The sequence below is a fragment of the Bos grunniens genome, chromosome 22, assembly GCF_055505025.1.
Source record: "Bos grunniens cultivar Pamir isolate PY7600 chromosome 22, Bosgru_T2T1.0, whole genome shotgun sequence".
NCBI classification, from domain to species: domain Eukaryota; kingdom Metazoa; phylum Chordata; class Mammalia; order Artiodactyla; family Bovidae; genus Bos; species Bos grunniens.
The window spans coordinates 23684558-23699634 of record NC_141186.1 but is presented as its reverse complement, the minus strand read 5'-3'; the positions used below and the strand labels follow the sequence as shown (position 1 = coordinate 23699634).

The window sequence follows — 15077 nt, the reverse complement described above, 5'->3', positions numbered from 1 at the left end:
TGATTTTAATTGATGCTAAAGGTCAAGTACTCAAAGATGTCATGGGGAAGCCTGTAAAAATGTGTGCATATCAACTTTAACACCTGTACACCTTTGGATTTACATATGCAAAGTAGATCATCACACTGATGATGTTGTCCTTATTAATGATTTTTGCAAACACGATATGGTTTATAGAGGGTGTATTCATACATAGTAAATGCATAATATGTGTCTCTTTCTGATTTCTGTTATATCAAGAAAGTGGTATAGTTTACTGATTACTGACCTGACATTCAAATCTGGAGCCAAAGTTGGAACTTGAGAGCACAGCTTCTTGTTTTATGTACCATGTACATTATTAGATTAAGGCTACATTTTAAAAGGTTTAATATAACATTAATATGAAGAAAAATATTTTAAAATAATATGAAAAATAGATATATGAATAAGTGTGGTTTGAATAACATGGAAGATCAATCCAGGAGAGGCTAATAAAATTTGCTGCTTTCACAAGCAACCTACAGTGTCTTAAAACAAAAGGAAATTTCTCATCCACACTGCATGCCCACCAGAGGTCTGCTGGGGGCCTTGCTGCTCTCTAAAGCCTAAGCTGGTAGAATAGCACTCTCTGGAACATTTAAATTGCAGATGGAAAGAAAGAAAGACAGTGAAGTCGCTCAGTCATGTCCAACCCTTTGCGACCCCAGGGACTATAGCCCGCCAGGCTCCTTGGTCCATGGGATTCTCCAGGCAAGAATACTGGAGTGGGTTGCCATTTCCTTCTCCAGGGGATCTTCCCAACCTAGGGATCAAACCCAGGTCTCCTGCATTGCAGGCAGATGCTTTATCCTCTGAGCCACCAGGGAAGACAGAAAAGAGGGTGGTAAACATGTGAAGTGAAGCACTTCTTTTTGCTCATGTTTTGGTGGCCAAAAGAAGTCACTTGGCTCTTCCCAAATTCAACCCAACAGGGAAATTCAGTCTTTCTGTGTGCCTAGAAGAAAAAGGACACCCTAACTTTTTTAACAGTAATAATGATCGCTCAACATGACTATAATTTAATCATTGATACAGGTTGTTTAAATTAACTTTGGGAAAATGATATACCAAGAATTGCTATAAACCAAGTTTCAGTGGAACAAAATTTATGATCAAGCACCACTTTTTATTAACATTCTCCCTAGAGCTTATGGTTTGACTTAGCCAAACACTACTTAAGTGATTTTTAATTTTAAATTTAGCTAATCAGCTGCCTGCAAATGAGTTTACAATAAAAGTATAAGAAGAAACATTTTTTTAAATGTTTACATTTTGATCTTATTCAAATTGTGGTGTTATAGTTACCTCAATGGGTATGGATTCAGAAATACTAGTTTAATGTTAACATGTGAACAATTTTTAAAATACTTTTATATGTGCTTATTTTGGTTTTTAAAGGCTTTAGGGATTTAAATCATATTTACACTGGCCTTATATATATTAAACCAATCATCTAAATGAAAGATTTAATCTTTAATTTTTATAACTTCATTATTGTGTAGGCAGTATATCCATAAGCATAAATATATATTTTTTGTTTTCTTGTATATTTATCCAGCTATCAGAGTAAAGGCAATATCAGGCATTTAAAACAGAGATGGTTTGTCACAAAGACCCAAGTACATTAGTTTTCAGGAGAGGCCTCTACTCACCACCAAAGCAGTGGAATTATTTGGATTCGTTGAGCAATTAAGCCATGTAACTGAAAAAGGTTGATAATTTTGTTTACTGTTTCTGGACAGAATGCATTTGAGGCAGATGAGATTGATCTATTACAAACAAAAACATCAAAATTCAGAAATGACAGAATCATTAATAAAAACCTAGGCTCCTAGAATCATAAGGAGACATGAAACCAACTCACATGGAGTCTTCTGGTTGCAAGTGACAGAAACCCAACTCAGAACTGGCTTCAGGAGCAAAAGGAGTTCACTGGCTCCACACTTGAGAAGACCAGGGCCAGGCTGGGTCTCGAGGTGTGCCTGGGTTCAGGAGCTCACACAGTGACGGTGGGACTGGGTGGCTGGCTTCCTCTCTCACTGGTGTCTTCCTCTACTTTGGCTCCATTTTCTGATGGGCTCTCCTCTCCTGTTGGTAGGATGGCCGCTGGTTTCCCTCTTTCCCTCTTTTCTAACTTCTCACAACTGCAGAATAGATGCTTATGGCATGGGATAAACCTGCCTTGGTCAGTGATCTTCCCTGAACCAGTGACATTCAAGGGGATGTGATGCACTGATCAGAAGGACATGATCATATGCCATCCTAAGAGGCACTTGGGGAAGCTCCACCTAAGACCTTGAGGACTGAGAATGGGACAGGGGTTTCCCCAAAGAAGCATAGGGTCCTACAACCAGAAGAAGAGTAAGTGGACAGGCAACAGTGTCCAATTCCTATCCTAGTCATGGAGCTCAGCTTCCATTCCCAGACAGGGAACCCCACAACGGATGGACTTCACCATCCCTGGTTATGTCTAACATGAGGACCTGACTAATTTTTAGAGTATTTCCTCATAACCAATATCCTTGTAATTTCCATTCATTGTTTCTTGCTTTGCTTTCTGAAGTTATATTAAGAAAAAATCTAATTCTCTTCCACCATGCCTCTTCCCTTTATATACCAACATGCTATTCTCAAGTCGCCTTTCAATTATTTCCCAAGTCCAAATCTTGATGTTCTTCGTATCATGTTATTTGACATCTCTTACTGTCGTAAACGTTTCTTTCAATGTCTTTCTGAAAGCCAGAATTAAATCTGCCATTCAGAATTAAAACAATATTAATAAGGGAATAAGTATCTTGAACTCTGTAGCAAAGATTGATGATTATTATTACACTGTGTCCCTAAAGAGGAAAAAAACATCTTCAGTTAGCTTAGATTAGTAAGGCAAACAAGTGTACATCATAGAAAAACCACTCCTTCCCAATGATTATTTTGAACAATTAGTGCTTAAAGGGGTAAATCTAGTTGTCTGGAAAATTCACTTAGAGAAAATATTTTATTTCTCATTGAAGCTGAAGAAATTAGTGAAATGTTACTTTAGTTAGCCATGTGTAAATAAAGACTTCTTATTCTTACTCATGTTTAAGAATGTCTCTCTTTCCTTTTAAATGTTAGGCTAATACATTATGTCAAGCTAATGGATAATAATTAAGTATAGATATACCACTGAATGTTTCCAGAAAGAATCTGAAACTTACAGCCTGCATCTCACAGGCATGGTTTCAGAACAACAGCAGGACTATTCTGCCAAACTAGCCGAGCCAACATAGATTTCGATCAATGAACAAAGCATTCATTCGGTGCTCGCCATATGTTGAGCCCTTTGCGTGGCACTGAGAGAGAGAAGGAGGAGACATAAACCCAGCCCTCAAGATGCTCTTAGATTAGTGCACGGGCCCAGCAGCAAAATAACAATGTGTTTTTCAATCATAGATGATGTATTTAGAAGGATCGTTGGATTTGTAGGCCAACAATAGATTGTGGAAGGCTTGAATTCGATGTCTGTAGAGTTTAGGCTTGAACTTCCAGAGAAAATAGAAAGATTTTATGCAAGAGAGTGCACCGTCATATGCGTGCTGCAGAAGGGTTGCTCTGCTTGTAACATGGAGAAAGAATCAGAGTAGAACAAGATTAGGAACACAGAGAGACCAGTTTCAGGCAGTATGCTAAAATGAAAACCAAAAGGACTTCAGTGTCTCTCCTGATAGTATAGGAGGGAAGACAGATTTTTTTTTTAACTTAAATGACTTATTAAGCAGAAATATTTTTAAAAGAAGGAAGGAAAAAAGAAAGTGACTCCTAAGGTGCTAACTTGAGCAGCTGGTAGATGGCAGAGCTATTGACCACAGTACTGAGAACAGAAAACTAAGTTTGAGAGGAGAAGATAAAGAAATGAGTATTAACATGTGAAATCTGAAGTGCCTTCAAGTGGTGATGTCACATTCAGATTGGAATTCCAATTCAATGTCACTTTCTCAGCAAAGATTTTTCCCTCAAACCTATTTCAAATTGTAAACACCACCACCATCCTCTTCTCATGCTTTACAATTTTCATAGTTCTTACTACCTTCTAACATGCTGCATGCTTGCCTTTTTTCCATTATCTGTCTTCCCCACTTTCCATTTAATCGTAATGTAAATTCCATGAAGACAGAGACTGGTAAGTGTGTGTGTGTGTGTGTGTGTGTGTGTCTTAAACAATAAAAAGTTAGTATCTTATAGCCCTGGAGGTCATAAGTCAGAAATTATTCTCCTTGCATTAAAATAACACATTTCTTTCAATGTCTTTCTGAAAGCCAAAATTAAATCTGCCATTTGGAATCAAAATAGTATTGATAAAGAAATAAATAGTCTTATTATATCCTTAAGTAATGCATTCCTTCTGGAGGTTCTAGGGGAGAATCAGTGTGTGGCTTTCTAGAAATCACCTGCATTCCTTGGCTCATAGCCCCCTCCTCCATCATTGGAGCTAGCAAAGCGAGTCCAGTCCGTTATAGTCCTCACATCAGATCACTTCACTCTCCTCTTCTACTTTGAGGTTACTTCGTGGTTACCAGGGGCCCTTTGTGTTTTGTCCCTTTCTGTAATGCTAGCACCTAGGATGGTGCCTGGTACAGACTAAGTGTTCAGTGAATGAATGTCCAACAGGAAATGTGGGTCTGAGCTCGGGAGAGTAAAGACAGAGACCCAGATGTCACCAGTTGACAAGAAGCTGTGGAGTGGATAAGCACACCCAGAGAGTTGTGTAGAATGAGAACACCTGTGAATCAAAGAAAGGACCCTTGAGGAATGGCCACATGCAAAAAGTGGGTGGGAGCAGAGCACACTGGGAGGGGGATTAAGAGATGTGGGAGAACCTAGGAAACAGAAACCAAGGGAGCAGAAAGGTTCAAGAAGGAGCAAGTGCTTGCTGCTTCCAAGAGATGACAAAATAATGGCTCAAAGATGACCACTGCATTGAGGAACCTTAACATCACCTCAGGGGAGCACTTTGAGGCCACTGTGGACATGTTTCAGAGACACAGTGAAATGGTACAATCGTCCATATTCTTAGGCATTTCTTCCCAGACTGAACACATGTTTAGGCCCACAGTACAATCAGGTCGAATCTAACATTCTGTGAGACTGTTCATACCAAAGAGGAATAAAATTCCTGTGTCTTGACTAAAAACCCCACAGTCTTCTGCCACGGTGGAATTAGATCATGGCCCTACTAATTTGCCTCTCTTCGCAGAAGTCTTTGGAAGAGTTGAAATTCATGTAATATGTGGAAGAAGCTCTAAGCACAGGGCAGCAAAACTCTACATTGTATATAAGTTGTGAAACCCTGGTCTAAAGATACTGGCGACCTGGGAGGCAGAGCACATGGGATGGCAGGTATTTGCCCAGAAGGTTGATCGAATCCTTGCGTGGGAAAGAAAGTTTATTGCTGCAGGCATTCTGTTTCTCTTCTGGAGGCAGAGTGTCTATATATGTGCTCTTAATGAGAAACCCACCCTCAGGATATCTCTTACAGTTGCTGCAGAGCCATATAGCTCTGTTATTAGGAATTCTGCCCTGGGGAGCAATTATGTTATTGCAATAATTAGAGGCAGTTCATCTCCATAATAATGGAAATCCTGCCTTGGAGGCAAAACAACATCAAAGCAACTCGAGCATCATTGCTCTAGATAGAATCTGTTGCCCCGCTTATTGGTAATACTATTTCATTTTAATTTTGCATGTGTAGTCATGGAAATACACTGAGCTTATCTTGCTCTCCAATTCAGACTTGGAACTTTTCTCCCTTTCCTTCCGTTTGTCTCTCCTAGAGCCATGCATAAAATAGTTACAACTTTGAGCTCCCCTGAAGAGTCATTGCAGAAGAGTTTAGAGACATTTGTTTTTTAAATGTGTGTTAATGGTACACAGACCCTGTCCTGTGGAGACTCTGTAAATTTAGCTCTCAGTCACCGGTCTTTTTTGCCTCAGTGTAGTTATATCTTGTTGTGTTATGATCAGGAATTAAAGTGATGTCCAAATTCAGGCAGAAGCTACCTACCACCTGTTCTATTCATGTGCTCGTGGTTATTGGTTATGCCTAAGGATATGCTGGCAAGAGAACTGAATTTTTATATGGAAGTATTTAAAATTAGGTTCCCAATCTAAAGACAACACCTGATGATAAAATCCTTCCGGGTTTCTTCAGCATTGATTCTTTCTTTGTCGGTCAGTCCCCTGCCCCTGTCCTACTTTCTGCCCTTATTATCTTGTGTATGGACTTTGCAGCTGTTCAGCTAACCTCTTAACGGGTTTGTTTGGAACCAGCCTGTACTCAAATCTTTCACAATATGAAACTTCCCGTATCACAACCCCGATTAATTAAATTCAATAAACATTTGTCACACACTTCCTTTGTACAGATTCATTTGAGCTTATGAACAACCTATATATGTATAAAACAACGTATGTGTATATACTTCCCAGGAGGCGCTAGTGCTAAAGAATCTGCCTGCAATGCAGGAGACCCTGGTTCAGTCTCAGAGTCTGGAAGATCCCCTGGAGGAGGCAATGAAAACCCACTCCAGTATTCTTGCCTGTAGAATCCCATGGATAGAGGAGCCTAGTGGGCTACAGTCCATGGGGGTCACAAAGAGTAGGACACGTCTGAGCATCTGAGCCACGTGAACAACCTAATTTAAATCTGAGTTCTACAGGTGCCATTTAAAAAGGGACAGAATTTCTACAATGGTTTAAAGGAAAGAGACTATTCATCTTTTAAAGGTATGATTTTTTTAACAGTATATAAAATATCATTCTGTAGTCTCAACACACATATGCATATCCATATTTTGATAGACATGCAAAGAATAAGCCTGGGAGAATCTCCACTAAAATGTTAACAGTGATTTCCCTAGAAGTTGGGACTGTGGATTTCTTTCTCCTTCCTGTTTTCCTTCCTTCCTTCCCTCCCTCCCTTCTTCCTTCCTTATTCCTTCCCTCCCTCCCTTCCTTATAAATTTTGTGTTTGTGAGTTTGATTATTTTATTAATGTTTATTTCCCATAATAGTCTGAAATGCCCATGAGTAAAGATGCCATGTGTGTTTGAGCACATGAGTGCCCCCGACTCCTGGGAGACCCCAAATTCGGTATGCAGACTGCTGCTGAGCTGACTGCATTAGGACCAACAGAACTGCATTTAAAAATCCAGAATCCCACTCTATCGCCAAAGATTCTCTCTAAGGAATTCTGAGATGGGACCCAGGAGTCTGAATTTTGTTTTGAATTCTTGCACATGATTTTAATGCAAAGCCAGGTATGACACTGTATTAGTGGTTTCCCATTAGCCTCAGAGCAGACAGTCCATCACATAATCAGCAAGACCCTACACTGGTCAGGCTCCTGCCGTCCTGTCCCCACTGTTCTTTCTTACTCTTCCCTCAACCTGACTTCTTGAGCTGTGTGGACCTCCTGTCAGTTCTTCAAATGCCCTTATTCTTCCTGCTACCAACTTTTCAACACACTATTCTTTCTCCCCCAAACTCTCTTACCCAGGGCTTGACAACCTACAGCCCCCCAGCCACATCCAGCCAGCCCCCCATGTGTGTTTGCGCAACCTGCAAGCTTGAGAATGGTGTTACATTTTCACATGGTAAGACAAAAATACAAAAGGAAACGAATTTTACAACATATCAAAATGAGATGAAATTCAAATTTCAGAGTCTACAAATAAAGTTTTATTGGACACAGCCCCATACTATTCTTGAATAAATTGTCTAGGCTGCTTTTGTGCTCCAGTGGGACAGGGTTGAGTAGTTGCAACAGAAACCACCTGGCCTGCAAAGCCTTGAATATTTACAATCTGACTGTTTACAGGAAAAAAAAAATCTCTCCCTCCATCCATCTCACAGCATGTTTTTGGCTCCTCTGTCCATGGAATTCTCCAGGCAAGAATACTGGAGTGGGTTGCCATTCCCTTCTCCAGGGGATCTTCCAGACCCAGGCGTTGAACCCTGCATTGCAGGTGGACTCTTTACCATCTAAGTTACCAGGGAAAATGGCCACTTCTATGGAGTCCATGAAATGCAAATTGAAGAGGGAATAAATTAGGTTGAAAGTCTGAATGCTGTCCCTTCTGTTTCAGTAGCTCCCAAATGTCACTCAAGGAAACTTCTTTTCGGGTCCCCAAAGCCTTGCACTCCCTGGAGAAATCAGCCAGGGGAGCTTTCAAGGTGAAGACACGAAAGGTGAGGGGCAACGAGGGTGGAAAATACATATCTGATCCTCTTCCCCAAATTTCTAGAAAATAAGTAAAAGAATGAAGCAATGGGAGCTCTTCACCCCAGGTTGAGGATCTGTGGTTTTATACTGACTGTGGTTTTGCAGAGGGCTTTTTATTTTAATTTGGTGATTATAAAAATGATTTTTACAATGATAAATTGCCTTGTGCAGTTGAAAGAGGAGAGAGAAGATAGAAATCCCAAGACTCACTTCCTAAGTTTTATACAATTCAGCTATTATGACAGAATCTACACACATGAAACAACTTGGAAACCACCAGTGAAGTACAAATTAACATAATATCTTCCAAACAGAGCTAGGTGACAGTGCTTAGGGAATACACAGAGAAGAGACTCTTAGAGTCAGGCAGGGTCTGCCAGAATTGGCTTCCAACAGGAAGTGAGTTTAAGCAGTTGTGAAAGAACGTGGTCCACACAGGGCTGCAGAGGGGGAAGCAGGAGGTCTCTGTGTGGGGGCTCGTGTCTGTGCAAGATGAAGGGACAGACATGAGCAAGTCAAGAGGGATCCAGCCAAGTGGGAAACTGGGTGTCAGTCGAGTTTAGATGGAAGAAATGGAAGAATAATTGGTAGGGAAATGCTTCAGACTTTTCAACAAGAGATGATTAACACTTTGAAATAATGTTGACAGATATAAAATAATAGTGACAGAAAGGCTGTGAGTCAGCTTGGCTCTGAAGAAGCTCCGAAATCTCTAGTTATTAAGTTGAAATGAGGCTTTGATCTCCTTTTATGTCACTAGCACCTTCATGAATAAACCTTGAGCTTTTGGAACTGCTGGGGATTCAGGATACTGATTACCTTGGCTCTTTTCCTGTATTTCCTGGTTCTCTTGTGGCCATCACTTCTCTCCCTTTTTTGAGTAATAATATTACCTAGCTATTTTTCAGTCTTTACTGTGCCCTCTGCTAAACACTTCATATACGTTTTCTTTTAGTCTTCAGAAAAACATTACAAGATCAGCCCTATTATGAACCCCATTCTTAGATAAGGTAACATGAGCTCAGAGAGGGTATTCACTCTACCTGAGGTTGCAGAGTTTGGTAATATTAGGGCTGGTGTTCAAATCCATGTCTCACTTATTCCAGAAACTGTACCAGCTTTGTCTGAGGAAGGAATGAGCATTAGGTGCTTCTCTCTACTTTAAGAGAGCATGGAATCTTGTGGTAAGTCAATAAGTGAAAGTGTTAGTCGCTCAGTCGTGTCCAACTCTTTGCAACCCCATGGACTCCTCTGTCCATGGGATTTTTCCAGGCAAGAATACTGGAGTGGGTTGCCATTTCCTTCTCCAGGGGATCTTCCCAACCCAGGGATCAAACCCAGGTCTCCCACATTGCAGGCAGATTCTTTACCATCTGAGCCACCAGGGAAGCTCAAGTCAATCCATTATTAGTAAAAATAAAACTCTGCTTTCATTACCTCCCTTTTCAAACTGGAAAATTGCTGACATCTTTAATATGGATAAGTTGTCCAGAAGCAACCTTTACTGTTAACTCATTTCATATTTTCAGTAATAAATTGGCAGCCTTCAGATCCATGGTTTCCTAGTTTCCTGAGGAAAGGAGGCATAATGGTCTGATTTCAGGGCTGGGTTAAAACCATGTAAGCCCCTTGGAGAAGAGGTAAATTAAGTCCTTGAACTACCTCAGCACTGCCTTTGTGCAGAGAAAATAGCTCTGCATCATCAAATGGATTTAAGTGATCATGAAAACATTCAAACCAAAGTGGCATGTAATTAAGAGCAATTAGAACTGAAGTGATGTGACTGGATATTAAAACCAGAAAGGCAGTGTTTGTTCCTTCTCAGTAGAGACAAGGCAGATAAATGTGGGTTCCTCCTAACTTTGTCATCTCTAGAAATAGAATCTGCTAGACTGTGCGGATGTTATGTAAATATTGAAGGTCTAGTATCATGTACTATGTTTGACCCTCTATTTCTGTAGTGGAGTTTTATCCTCATATTTCAGTCACAGATATGCCAGAGTTAATTAGATCTCTACTAGTAAATATCCATCATGGTGTTTCTAAATCCCTTTTGCCAAATGATCTAATTAGAGCAACACTTGGCTTTCTGTATAATTACAACATATGGCACCTAGAGGGTACATATAGTAGAATTATAGGTTGCTTGATGAGAAATCCAGGTGGTGGATAAAAGACTCTATTAAACAAAGTTGCTGTGTGTGTGCATGTGTGTCTGTGTTGTAATGTATACAATTCCTCCACCTCTCCCCAGAATAATAAATATGTTGTAATTCAACTGTCCTGCCCACATGAGACATAATTATATCCTAGAATAGACGTTTTAAATTTTTAAGTAAAACAAATTATTGATAGTATTATCGTAAATTATTTAACCCTCCATACCTCTAAAAATTACCATGTGTATTAGCTCAGCAATGCTAGAAGCAGCTCTATGTAAGAGGAGTTATTCGATGGGATGTGTTCTTCCATCCAGGCAAGATAACCTGCTCAAATGACTGCAAAATATGTAGCAAAAATACTACTGAATCCTTTGACCAATGATAAAAAGGGATTTTTATTATCTGCTTATTATCTCTGAAAGTAGACTAACCGCCTGGGTAGATGATGAGTTCAGTGTTATTGTGTTGAATTTGAAAGGCTTTACATGCAGAGGTATCCTGGACCCCTCTTGGATGGGCTCCTAAGAGTCAGTGGGACATATCTTTTCCTAGACCACATTCACTGATGTCATTGATGACATTGACCATGGTGGGAGTATTTACACCATGGAAAGTGGTATACATCGGGACATTCTTTTCCATAGAGAGCCAGTTGTTAAACACTTACCAACATGTCATTACTTGCTGGGACATAACACAGTTTAGAGTTGGCAATGCTAGTTTGGGGTTCGTGGGAGAGATTAAGACCAGATAAATTATCTTCTTTGAAGTGATAACAGTGAGTAAGTTTCATTGAGAAAAAAAAAAAATGGAAAAACAAAAGAGATCTGATCTGGATAGATTCTTCTGAACTGTGACAAGTGTGTGAAAGAGAAAAAAAAAAATCATAAGAAAGCTAAGAAACTGGAGTGTTGGTAAGAAAGTATGGGTGTCGAAAATGACAGCATTTGACATTGTCAGGTATCTTTGAGAGGTTTTAAAGCATGAGGACCTCCCTAACATAGTGTGCAGGGAACTCTGCTCAATGTTATGTTGGAGCCTGGATGGGAAGGGAGTTTGGGGGAGAATGGATACATGTATATGTCTGGCCAAGCTCCTTTGCTGTCTACCTGAGACTGTCACAACATTGTTAATGGGTTATACTCCAATATAAAATAAAAAGTTAAAAAAAGAAAGAAGACCTCAAACTATATTTTGAGAGGAGATAATGAAGTCAAAAATAACCTTGAAAGTAGAACTTTCGATAAAAGTTCTACTGGCTAGATCTGAAGTTGGATGTAGTAACTGATTTTTGCTGGTATCAAATAGTGAAAAGAGGAATATCAGATATACTGGAGAGGAGCAACTTGTTTGTGGCAAGAATCTTATTAGAATGGAGGACATTGGGACATCTTTATAGCCTGAGGGGCTCACACAAAGGTGAAGAAGGAGTTAACAGTGTAAGAGAGGGAGATATTCTCAAGGAAACAGGAGGGTATTGGACCTGAAATCAATTATTATGGGAAAGAAGGATGTACCTGTCTTCTCTGACTTTGGGGAGAAAGAGAGGGTGGGTGAGGGCACAGAGAAGGAAGTATAAAGAGGGAGTTGAGAGATTCCATATAATATGGCCTTGACCATGATCTTGATAAAATGAGAGTCAGAGTCATCTATGAAAGCTTGAGCATGGTGGGAGGTGGGGATTGTATGCCTGAGAAAAAGAGATGCCTGAACTGTCACCTATGGTCAATGTGACAGAAATGAGATGAGATTTGGATTGTGCTTTTGATATTTTTCAGTTGCTTCTGCACACATTGACTTTCCCATGTATTGATTTGCTCTAAAGGGTTTTATTCCAAAAGAGGTAGTTTGTTCCAAAGGATGCATAAAATTGTTTCAGAAAAAAATGAAACTGCCTGCTCTTAACACCAAGAAAAATGTTTTTTAGGTGAATTCAATATGTTCTGACTCAGAAGAAAAAACAACGCACTTTATTTTTTATTTTTTATTTTTTTAACAATGCACTTTAAAATGATTATCCCCCCTTGTCATTTTCTCAAGGACTCACACACCTTCAGTCACCCCTGCTCTTTCCTTCATCATCAAACTCTCCCTCCTCTTTCACTTTCTGTTGGATCTTCTGGTCAGTGCATCTTCATCTTTCTCATCCACTTTGCGCTCCCCTGCTTCCACCCTGTCCCAGGATAATCCCACCTCCTCCCATGGCTTTAAACTCACCATCTGTACTAGGAACTCCCAAATGTACATCTTCAGTGCAGGACTGAATGATTTGAGCTCAACATGCCTCAAACAGAACTCATTCTAGCCACCAACATGCACCCTAAAACCTGTTCTTCTCCTACTTGCACCATCTACCTCTGGTCACTCCAGTCAGAAATCTAGAATCATCTTTGATTCCCTCTTTCAACATCACATGTATCCAGTGTATTAGTACATTTTGGTGAATCTACTTCCAAAGGATATATAGACTTTGCCTCCTTTCCATCTGCTTTTCCTGTGCCCTCACTCAACCACCATCATCTCCTGTTGGACTATTCCAGTTATTGTTGTTTAGTTGCTGAGTCATATCTGACTCTTTATGACCCTATGAACTGTAGCCCACCAGGCTCCTCTGTCCATGGGATTTCTCAAGCAAGAATACTGGAGTGGGTTGTCATTTCCTTCTCCAGAGGATCTTCTCAACCCAGGGATGGAACCCACTTTTCCTGCATTGACAGATGGGTTCTTTACCACTGAGCCACCAACCCTTAACTATTCCTGTCTACATGTCAAAGATGGAGAAAGCTTGATAAAAGCTAGCTACAGATACTCTCAAGTTTTTCCTGACATATTTTTCCACAAGGGTGTTAGTCATTACAACTGAATAGCTAAATCAAAAGCAGACCAGCTATTTTTTATATGAAATAAAGGCATGAATAACTCAGGCCTACAATTAACCAAGGAAAAACAGTACTTTATTCCTGGTTCCTCTGATGTGAAGAAACTGAAAGTTTCAAGCACAGGTCAAGAATACACACCAGTTTCTTAGAGGCTTCATCATCTTCTTTGTTAATTTGACATCCAGCAGTGTATGTTGAGTAGTAAATAATTAGTTATAAAGCATAGACATTATTCAGATCATTATATTATACAGTTTCAGAATGCTAGGTATTTATACTGGCCACAAGTAGCTCCCTACCAATTGGCTTAAAACTGTTTGCTATGCCCAGAATGAATATGCACTTTGCCTACAGATGTATGCATCTGTATGTGTGACTATATAACAGTGGAATTGTGGTTCCATTGTTGTATAAAAATCCATTGGTGAGTTATTCCTCAAAATTTCGTAGTATTTAATTCCTGTTCACTTCTGTCTTTGTCATTCAAATATGCATAGTCACAAGGCAAGAACACGGCCTAAAGAAAAGTGAATTTTGTTTTGCTTTGTTTTAGTTTTGCTCCTACCTTTAAACACTCACAGGAACATCACATCTGCTTTGTTAAATTTTCTATTAACATCAGCATTTTGAGATAACTAGAAATTGTACTTTTCCATTTTATTATTGGGACCACTAGAGCACAGATTAAAAAAATAAAATTGAATCTAAGTAGTAGAATTTTAGAGCTAAGAGTAATATGCAGTTGAGAACTCCTTAAACTAGCTCTTCTTCTATTATACTACATACATTTGCTTTCTAATAATTACACAAAGCATAGACCCATGATGTTGGTGATGGAGCATTTATCATTTCTGCCATTTAATATTTAGTCCACACCCTTCAGGACTTTGTCACCTCTGAATTCACTTTCTGTGTCTCCCACAGAAAAAAAAAAAAGTGGGAGGGAGGGTAGAAAGAAGGAAGGAAGGAAGGCAAGAAAGAAAGCAGAGAGGGAAAGCAAATCTTAAAAGACAATCCGGCTTTTCCACTGGACCAGTAAGATCACCTTTTGGTCTAGTACCTATGATTTTTTTATGCAAACAATGAATATCTTTTCTGCTTTGAGTTGCATGAAAAAAAGACGCCTTTAGTTAGCCTAACATGGCACATGCCCCTTGCCTAGAAGGTAGATATATGGCAAGCCTAAAATAGAAAGTTAAAGAAAAAAAGCAACTTATTAATATTAACTAAAGAAGCTGAAAGACAAAGTTTCATATCAAAAATATGTCAATTTCAGGGGTTTTTTTCTTGTTTTATTTTCTTATCTAAATGTCTCTTCTTTTTTTTTTTTTAGTTTAATTTTATTTTATTTTTAAACTTTACAATATTGTATTAGTTTTGCCAAACATCGAAATGAATCCGTCACAGGTATACATGTGCTCCCCATCCTGAACCCTCCTCCCTCCTCCCTCCCCATACCATCCCTCTGGGTCCTCCCAGTGCACCAGCCCCAAGCATCCAGTATCGTGCATCGAACCTGGACTGGCAACTTGTTTCATACATGATATTATACATGTTTCAATGCCATTCTCCCAAATCCTCCCACCCTCTCCCTCTCCAACAGAGTCCATAAGACTGTTCTATACATCAGTGTCTCTTTTGCTGTCTCATACACAATGTCTCTTCTTGTTTTGAATCATTTTCTTATTAAAAAGCTTACATTTGAGTTCTTTTTGCTTTTGTTTTGGTGAGTGAGTGAAAGTCTCTCAGTCGTGT

At 39.5% G+C, this 15077-nt stretch overlaps 1 protein-coding gene across 10 annotated transcripts in view; it reads left to right on the top strand.

Annotated features, from left to right (window-relative positions):
- The window catches only part of LOC147348220 (contactin-4), a 1019923-nt gene that overhangs the window by 865915 nt on the left and 138931 nt on the right, over positions 1 to 15077 (top strand). The window lies entirely within an intron of this gene.